This window comes from Rhinoderma darwinii, chromosome 3, assembly GCF_050947455.1.
Source record: "Rhinoderma darwinii isolate aRhiDar2 chromosome 3, aRhiDar2.hap1, whole genome shotgun sequence".
NCBI classification, from domain to species: domain Eukaryota; kingdom Metazoa; phylum Chordata; class Amphibia; order Anura; family Rhinodermatidae; genus Rhinoderma; species Rhinoderma darwinii.
The window spans coordinates 333,403,365-333,413,906 of NC_134689.1; the positions used below are offsets into that span (position 1 = coordinate 333,403,365).

The following is a 10,542-nucleotide window of genomic DNA, read 5'->3' on the forward strand; positions in this document are numbered from 1 at the left end:
TCTTGGACTACGTTGGATTGTCGTGGGATCGAATTTTTACCAATAAAATGGTCAAAGCGGGCTGTAGAGGGGGGGGGGCAGTTTATTTCAATAAAGTGTTTGTTATATTTTTTTCAATTGTGTAACAGAACTAGTAATCGATGTGTCTGACTGACACCTCTCCATTACAATCGCTAGGGCTTGGTGTCAGTCAGTGATGTGCTATGTCCACTTTTGGCTGACACCAACCCCTTTTCCCCAGTACCCAACGCACCAGGGCTACTGGGAAGAGCCGAGGACTATTGGGTGGCCCCTGGGACGGCCACAGGCTGGTGTTTTTAGGATAGGAGGGGACCAATAGCCATGGACCTTCCCATCCGGATAATCAGACTGCAGCTATTGATTTTCTCCATGTTTTTATATATATATTTGTATTTATAGCATAGTGTAATGCTTTTCTTAAAAATGATTAAACAAAAAAACATGTGAGGTCCTCCTATTGCTCTATTCAGCCAAGAAAAACCAACAACCGCAGTTTGAAATTCTCAGGATGGGAAGGTCCATGGCTATTGGTTCCCTCCCATCCTAAAAATACCAGCCTGTGGCCGTCCCAGGGGCCACCCAATAGTCCTCGGCTCTTCCCAGTAGCCCTGGTGCGTTGGGTACTGGGGAAAAGGGGTTGGTGTCAGCCAAAAGTGGACATAGCACACCTCTGGCTGACGCCAAACCCTAGCAATTGTAATGGAGAGGTGTCAGTCAGACACCTCGATTACTAGTTCTGTTATACAGTGGAAAAATTTATAAAAAATACTTTATTGAAATAAACTGCGCCCCCCCCCCCACAGCCCGTTTTGATCATTTTATTGGTAAAAATTCGATCCTACCACGATCTTAAATAGTCCAAGATACTCAAACCTGTAAAAAAAAAACAGACAATAAAACATATAAGGCCATTACAAGCATACAATGTGATATACTTACATACACAAGATGATTCATGCCAACCCTGGCGCTGTCAGTGAGGATGTTGCTGCAGACGGAACCTCTTTCAAGAAGCCAGACGTGTCAGAAGAGATGGACACAGAGATTCCGAGAGCAGTGAAGGAGGTGGCGGCATGTCTCAGACTGGCAGGCAACGCTTTCTATATGCAAGTCTGAGGCAGTAGCAGCCATCTTGGATCCCGGACAACTGGGACCAGAATGAGGGAACGGAGCGGCCAGCAAGAAAGTGAGGCCAGCAGGTGGGTTAACAATAATTTTACAGTTTAATTGGTTTTTTTTTTGTGTTCATAAGAACGAGGGTCCCAAACCCCCAGATCCTCCTCACTGCACCCCCACAGTGAGGGGGACATTGAATTGAGCGGCGGTCAAGCGTGCACGCTTCCATTTCATTCAAAGTCTATGGGAATGACGGAAACAGCATAGTACATGCTTGACCGCCGCTCCGTACCAGCTCCGCCTGCATGTGAGTGCAAATTTTATTTTACTCAAAATGTTAGGCTGGGTTCACACCTGCGTTCAGCTTTCCGTTATTCTCCTTTGTCAGAGCAGAGCAACGGAAAAATAAGAAGCGCCTGTTCCGCTGCACAACAGACAACACCTTCCGCCAACGAAACCCACTTTAATTGACTTTAATGGGTTTTGTCGGATTTCCGTTGGGGTGTTGGTTGTTTTAACGAAAACAATAGTGCAGCATGCAGCACTACTGTATCCGTTATTCTCTGTCAGATCTGCAACGGAGCTTCCTACGCAGCTGTGAACAAAGCCTCAGGCTGGGTTCACACGAGCATGTTACGTCCGTAAAGGACGGAACGTATTTTGGCCGCAAGTCTCGGACCGAACACACTGCAGGGAGCCGGGCTCCTACCATCATAGTTATGTACGACACTAGGAGTCCCTGCCTCTCCGTGGAACTACTGTCCCGTACTGAAAACATGATTACAGTACGGGACGTTTGTCCCGCAGCGAGGCAGGGACTCCTAGCATCGTACATAACTATGTTGCTAGGAGCCCGGCTCCCTGCAGTGTGGTCGGTCCAGGACTTGCGGCTGAAATATGTTCCAACCTTTACGGACCGAACATGCTCATGTGAATCCAGCCTCACACAAAAGAATGTGTCGCTAGAATTATTTTTTGTTTTTAGTTAAATAATGTATTAAACATTGTTCTAATTTTTTCATGAGTCAGGAAATATTATAAATTAGATTCTAATTTATAACATTTCCCAGCGCTGGTCACTAGATGGAGCAATTCCCAAAATTGCAGCATTGCATGTGGTAAAGCAACCACATTGCTTTATGCTGCAAAATTTGAGAATACACACTCGCTCTAGTGAGCTCACAGAATCCCCCCCCCCTCCTTTAGCCTGGCTAGTGCCACGAGAAAGGAGGGGATTGAACGGTCTAACCTCCTACACTGTGTGTCACCATTTTTTTTTAGCTAATACACAGTGTAGTAGGTTTAGATAAAGTAGTAATCACACACTAAAACACGTACATACACAGACCTAACTTACCTGCTCCTGCCGCCGCCGCTCCCTCTGGTCCGTCCGCTCCCTCCAAGTGCACAAGTCCGGAAGCCGCGACCGGAAGTAGTAATCTTAAAGTCCGGCCGCGGCTTCCGGTCCACAAGAAAATGGCGTCGGATGTCACTCAGCCGAAGACCTTCAATTTGGACTGTGTGGGAGCGGCGCATGCGGCGTTCCCACGGCGTACAGCATAGTGGATGGAACGGGCCCCGTTCGCATTAACTATGGGGCTGTATGTGCCGTTAATCGACACATACAGAGATGGAAAAAAAATGGCAGCCCCCATGGACAAGAAAAAGTGCAAAAATAAAAAAAAGTAAAACACAAACACACAAATAAATAAAACATTTTTTAATAAAACACTAAAAGCAAATTGATATAAAAAATAATAAATTTCACGACACTCGTCCTATAAGCTGGTTCACAAAAAAATATAATTACAAATTCTACTGGACTAACTGCCTATTTAGAGACCGGCAGCAGCTCCAGGAGCGACATCATAAGGGACACACTAGGCAGATATGCTGAGTAAAACTACACAGCTTATCCGCCCCGGTAGCCGCAGGGAATTCTGCCAGCAAAACCGCACCAAATAGTGGCGCAGGTTTCGGGAGGCATGTCCGCTGCGGGAATCCTGCAGGGAAAGTTTAGACTTTCCGCGGCCGTAGTCCTGGTGACGCATCTCTCTCTTCTGAACATAGCCCCGCCTCCTGGGATGACGCTGTAGACCATGTGACCGCTGCAGCAGTCACATGGTATGAAACGTCATGACAGGAGGCCAAGCTGCTCTAAGAATAGAGGATCGCGTCACCAGGACTACGGCCGGGGCAAGTCTAAACTTTTTTATCAATTTTAAAAAATACCTTTTTTTTTTTTCTCATTCGTGATTTTTGCGGCAGAACCGCAGCATTTCCGCAACAGAGGAGCAGCGATTCCACAGAATACATTGACATGCTGCAGCTTAAAAAGCCACACTGCAGGTCCATTATTTTTGCAGCGTGTGGATGAGATTTGTTCATATCTCATCCACTCTGCTGCGACTGTAATACGCTGCGGATTCTCTACAATAAAATGTGTTGCATAAAATCCGCAGTGTTCACGCCTAGTGTGTTCCTAACCTAACAATAAGGCCCAGTTCACAGAGTTTTTGGGCCTTGATATTGACTCGGACACTGCGTCAGAATCAACACCAAAAAACTCCAAAAACCGCCTCCCATTGATTTAATCTGAAATCAATGGGAGCCAGTCGCGGAAAAAATAAAAAGCAGTACGTCCTTTCTTGCCGCGGTTCCGCCTCTGACCTCCCATCGAAATCAATGGGAGGCAGAAAATGCATTTTTCGCTGCGTTTTTTGTCTGCTGTCCTCAATCGCAGCGGGCAAAAAACGCAGCAAAAAACGCAGCAAGATAGTGTGTGCAGGTCAAAATCTGCCTCAAAATTCTTTAAGGAATATTGAGGCAGATTTTTTCGGCCTGCAAAATACTCTGTGTGAACAGGGCCATACTTAAACAGCACTTTGAGACACTTTACTCACCGTGTCAGAAGAGCTGCTCCAACTCCAGTCCTCTTCAGGCGATGTCTTCGGTCCAGATGTCGTCCTTCACCTCCAGGCTCCAGAAAATGGCGGGGATCGTAGAACTGCCGCCGCGCAACTAGACTCCTCCCCCTCTCCTTACGCAGCTACGCTCTGGAGAAGGAGGAGGAGGTGGAGTCGGACGAGGAGGCGGAGGAGGAGGACGAGGAGGCGGAGGCGGAGTCGGACGAGGAGGCGGAGGAGGACAAGGAAGACAAGGAGGACGAGGAGGCGGAGTCGGAGGCGGGCCAGCAGGTAAGTAACCGTGCGCCGCTGTCCCTGTGTGGCTGTCCTTCCCCGTCGATGTACTTGTGTTGCTCCCTCTCGGCGGCGCGCCTGGTCGTTCGCGCGTGGGCTCGTGCGCGGTCGTGGGCTCGTGCTTGCGGTCGTGCGCGCTCGTACGCGCGCAAGCGGTGGTGTTTCGCGGCGCGGCGGCGGTCATCAAAGGGGGGCCCGCTGCCGCAGCTCGGGGGCCCGCAGCAGCTCACGACATTGTTTTGGTGAAAAGAACAGGCCCCATTGCAGGGGCTTGTTTTTTTCTACCAAAAGCAAGTCGCGGCAGTTGCCGGGCCCCCCTTTCAATTAAGTTTGGCCGGGCCCCCTACAGTACTACCCCTAATACCCCCCTGATGGCGGCCCTGTATATGGACAGTGATGTCAGGAGCTTTCCCAGGGACAAAGTCCACGGGTAGAGCACTTGTGATGCTCTGCCTGGGGACTCCTGACATCACTTTCCACATACTAATGTCAGGAGCGGTATACTGTTTTTTGTGCATTCTCTCAGGATGGAATAACAAAGTCTACTACGCTATTCCATCCTTCAAAAATAAGGTATACCGACGGCTGCCAGCCTGACCGAGGCTAATAGGACATAATGGAGCCTTGTGAATTATGGTTTACGTTGTATATAGTGTACGTTAGGAGATTCCCAGACGTACACGATAAACTTAGGGCAACAACATGATGTGAAGGGAGCCTTAAGTGGTGGGGGGGCGCTTGTGAGGATATAAGGTGCACTAATGCTCCGTTCTTATGTTGCCATTAAAGTTCAATGTGTTTTTCAACATCAAAAATCTGAGGCTTTCCCTTTGATTTCTGACGCAGATGTGCCATAAGCGTGTAGCAGATACGCACAAGAATAAGGCCCTGTTCACACAGTGAGTTTTTTTCCGCATTTTTTGCCACGGAAACCGTGTTGGAAACTGCGGCAAAAGACGGCCAAAATCGCCTCCTATTGATTTCAATGGGAGGTGAAGGCGTTTTTTTCCCGCAAGTGGAAAAAGTGGAAAAAAACACGTGCGGAAACAAGAAGTGACATGCCCTTTCTTCTGGCATTTCCGTCTCTGACCTCCTATTGACATCAATGGGAGGAATAGAAAGCGTGAAAGAATTTCTAGGCAGATTTTTCTGCCTGCAAAAAACTGTGTGAAAAAGGCCTGAGTCCCATTGTCATTCAAAGTTGCTTATCCTCGGCTTTTCCATGCAAAATAATCAGGATGCTACTTATTGCTGTGGCGGATTTCTTTTCATGGTGCGGACAAAAATACAGGTGGAAAATTTGTCACAGCATGTGAACTGGGTTGCGGAAACCTCATATGCATGGGATGCAGAATCATCGGCATGTCATCGTTATCCGTATCAAATGCAACATGTGTGAATACGGCCTTAGGGTGGGTTAAAAAAAACCTCTGTTAGGCCAAATGCACACGATACTTATTACGTGCAAATTTGTCGCGGGTATTTTCGCAGGGTATTACAGTACCAGCAAAGTAAATGAGATCAAGAAAGTTCATCTACGTATCGCAGATATTTTCTGCATAAAAATTGACTAGCGGTGCGTATTTGAAAATATGGTACATGTCAATTTATCTTGCGTTTCCACTCACAAATTGTTTCTGACTAGTTTAAAAAAAATTACAAAAAATCTGCTGCATAAAACCTGCACCTATTTCCGCATCAAAATGTAAAAACCACACATAAAAATGTATCAAAAAATGCATTATTGCATGCAGATTTTACCTGCAGAATTACCTGTGGTTTTGATGCAGATTTTGTGCACCCAATTCCTCAATGTATTTGTGTAGCCTTACAGAATTTGCTAGGGATTTACAACAAATTAACCCTTTACATTGTAAAGGACAGTAAAAAATCCCAGAATGGGTACATTCTACATGTTACCTAAAATACGTAAAGAAGGTAATCCAGGGAGACCAATCATTTGAGGTGTTGGGACTTTAACCTAGAATATTTCTGGCTGGGTGGAAAATCTTCTAAAGCCCTTGGTGAGGTGCACACCCAGTTATGTCCAAGACACCACAGACGTCCTCTGCAAACTCTCAGCCCTAGGTCCACTACCAGAGGGAACAATATTGGCAACTATGGATGTGGAGTCTCTGTATTCTAACATCCCCCATGAGGATGGTATAGCCGCATGCCAACACTTTCTTCAAAAGAACAATCTAGCGACAGAGCCAGCCCTACAACTCATCAGGTTCAAACTCCATCACAATTATTTTTAATTTGACAAAGACATATATCTGCAATGTATGGGAAGCGCTATGGGTAGCAGAATGTCACCAGAATATGCTAACCTGTTCACGGCCAACCTAGAGGAGGAGTTTTTATCAACCTGCGCAACTAAACCTTTAGCATATTTCCGGTACATTGATGACCTGCTGATAATCTGGACAGGCTCTGAACATGAACTGCTTTCTTTCCATAAAAACTTCAACAAGTTCCATCCTACCATCAAACTCACTCTCAACTACTCTACATCTCAAATATATTTCATGGACATGACCATATACATGGGAAACAATACCATACAAACAACAATCTACCATAAACCTACAGGCCGTCCAGCATATCTGAGATGGAACAGCTTCCATCCGAGACACATAAAGAAATCCATCATCTACAGCCGGGCAATGCACTACATACGGATCTGTTCAGACAGTGAAGACAGAAAACAACACCGGCTATCACTGGAATACATTCCTACAAAAGGGATACCATCCAAGGATTATAGACGATCAGATCTGCAGAGCAACAAGAATTCCAAGGAGCAATACTCTGGAGAACAAAAAGAAGGAAGACAACAGCAGGGTGCCCCTAGTGGTCATATACAACCCACAAATTAACATCTTGAGAAAAATTGCTGCTGATCTCCAACCTATATTCAACAAAGACAATAAACTGAAGGAAATATACCCGGATTTACCTCTCCTTGCATACAAACAGCCACCAAACCTAAGGAATCTCCTGGTCAGAAGTGCCCTTCTCATCACCATCAGAGACTGGCAACTTTCCTTGCAACAGTAGAAAATGCAAGACCTGTATCAACATCTTGTCATCAAATACCATCCACATACCAAAGACAACCGGACTATAAAATCACTGGCACCTTCTCCTGTACATCCTCCAATGTAGTGTACATGATCCTGTGTACAAGGTGCATCAGTAAAGGAATCTACATTGGGGAAACCATACAAAAACTACAAACCAGGATGAATCTTCACAGACATACAATAAAACAGGAGTTGGATCCACCCGTGGGAAAACACTTCTCTGGACTAGGGATGTCACGATACCAGAATTTGGACTTCGATACCGATACTTTGTGTAGTTTTGCGATTTCAATACCAAAACGATACTTTGCGAACAGTAATAAAAAAAAAAAGGTTCTTCCATTTTCTGATGTGAGGCGCGTGGTGTGATGATGAATTTAACCTCCACGTGCCTCACATTAATAGTAATCAACCCCTTTATGTTTCTCAGTCATAAGTATTGAGACTTATTTTAATGTTTATTGTAAAAAAAGGTGTATGTGCATTTTTTTAACATTTAATATTACTTTATGTTTTTACTTTATTTTTAAACTTTAATGCACTGGCATATATATATATATATATATATATATATATATATATATATATATATATATATATATATACTGATATTAAACAGGCGTATATCTATATACCAGTACATTAGCCTGTGTACGGATACTACACGGGCAGTTGTTAGGACATACCTAAGTATGCCCTAACAACAGGAAATATGGTAAGGCAGGCCAGAGGTCCTTCAATGGACCCTGGGCTGTCTGGCCATATATGGTATGGCCCTCGATCGTGTCACAGGAATTCTCATTTTTCCCTGAATGCTGCGGTGGTGGTCAGCTTTGATCGCAGCATTCAGGGAAATAGAGGCGGAGATGAGATTTCTCTGACCTCCAGCGTTATAGAGTAGGGCTGCATCTGTATAATACAGCCATTGCCCTGCTCCTGACAGTAAGTGCGCACGCGGTCAGCCTGAGGTGATGGTGCTGGACTAATGAGCGGCGGTTTAGGCACTGAAGACAGAACATGGGGGTGTTTTGCAGTGCGCCCGCCATCTTCTGTCTTCAGTGCCGCCGCTCATTAGCACAGTATCGAAACAGTATGGAAGTTTCGATGCATCGTGCATCCATACTCTGGACCTCATCACAGTTTGGCAGATTTAAAGGTCCTAATACTGAAGGGTCATTTAAAAAACAACAGAGAAAGAAAAATTTGGGAATTCAAGATGATAAAATTCCAGTCATTGAGACAAGGCCTCAATCTAACACCTGAATTTATGAGCCACTACATGGACACACGTCACATCCCCCATCAGACTGACTCCAGATGCCTTAACTCCTAAGTCATCACCCCTATAACCTCAGTTTTATTGCCCCGGCTTATCCTAATGATGTATCACCTCATGTACTAATTGTGTTTGTGTAACATCTTAAAAAGTTGTGCTTTTTTTTTTTATCAGTCATTCATTTGTAAATTGACTGAGGAAGGGGCCTGTGTGCTCTGAAAGCTGCATATAGAACTTTTATGGTTAGCCAATAAAGGTATCATACCTACTATACTTTTTTCTTTTTTGACACAAAAGTATTTAACATTGCACATTGTAAAGGATGAATTATGTTACAATTCTGCAACGTAATAGGCATGCAGCTGATTTAAAAATCAGCAGCACGTCCTAAATTCCACGCAGATTTTTTTACTGTTGCATGTGCATGGGGTTTTGTTAATCGTCTGTGTGAAGGACGTTTTTTTAATGGTCATCACACAGCTGCATGGATTTCTATGGGGCTATTCACACGGTCATTGCTTTAATGGACCGTGTGAAGGGCATGTAAAAAAAATAGGACATGTCCTATTTTTGTCCACTTTCACGGATCTCGGGTGCAAATCGGCTGTGAAAAACGGCCATTATTCACGACTGATTTCACACACGTTCGTCTGAATATAGCCTTATATTGTAATTTGTAGTGAATTTTCAGTGCCCAGTCCGCACCAAAAATAGGAGACAAGTGGACAAGTGGCCTTATTCAGACGTCCATGTTCAGTCTGTGATATACGGACCGTGTATCGGCCATATTTCCCAGACCGACCGCAGTTCAGGGAGCCGGGTTTCTTGTATCACAAGCCGTGCTTTCTATCACCCAAGTGCAAAAAAAAAGTGCAGGAGTGCCACACAAAAAGTGCACAAGGATGCGATCTATCGCAGCCCTTCTCTTAAAGGAGAGAGGCCCCGCATAACCATTCCCTGACCCTCCAAGCCTGAGGCCAAGAGGATCGATGATCCCCCCTTGCCGGAGCTTAGGGAGACCCAACAACACTCCAAGGCTTCAACCTAGGCTGCCACCCCAGTGTCCACCTTGGAGCCTGCTTCTACTTACACCTCGCATCCGAAATCCTGTAAACAAACGTGACAAACACACAGTGAAAAACAAAATTAAATAAGTGGATGTACGCTGTGATACAGCCTGGACATCCGCCATGTATAAAAATTCCTCATCTCCCAGCCAGAAGGCCGGGAGAATAAAGGTGTGTGCTCATATAGTGTGAAAGAGAGTGCGTGCAAATGTACCTTCACTCAGTGGGATCCCACCGCCAGTGAGTTAGGGCACCCCAGGGTCACCAGCCCTGGGGCACATAGCAACTCGGGCTTCCAAACTACCCGACCTCCTGACCTCGATCCGGTGGTCGCCTGGTCACCTACAAATGGTACCTTTAAACCAAATGCGTACACCAGAGCCATGACCGTTGTGGTTCCCTGCCCTCACCTCGGCGTTCTGTCATCCCCCTACGATGGCCGCTGAACCACTGGCAGGGATGATTACTAACCTCAGCTTGAGCAGGTACTACACTTGATCTTAGCCAAAAGGCAGAGAAGCGATCACAGTTATCTATAATCATAGGAGTCCCTCCCTTTCCCGTGGGAATACTGTCCCCAGTCCCGTACTGAAAACATTGTTACAGCATGGGGCAGCATTCCCGCGGAGAGGCAGGGTCTCCTAGCAGCATTGATAACTGTGATGCTAGGAGTCTGGCTCCCTGAATTGTGGTCGGCCTGGGAAATACACGCTCCGTATATCACGGACCGAACACGGCCGTCTGAATAAGATCTTAGTCTAGTTACACAGTGC

The 10,542-nt window shown here is 45.6% G+C and overlaps 1 pseudogene; it reads right to left on the reverse strand.

Moving 5' to 3' along the window:
- Positions 1 to 10,223: 10,223 nt before the first annotated feature.
- On the reverse strand, positions 10,224 to 10,293 carry LOC142751158 (U2 spliceosomal RNA; annotated as a pseudogene).
- Between the last annotated feature and the right edge of the window lie 249 nt (positions 10,294 to 10,542).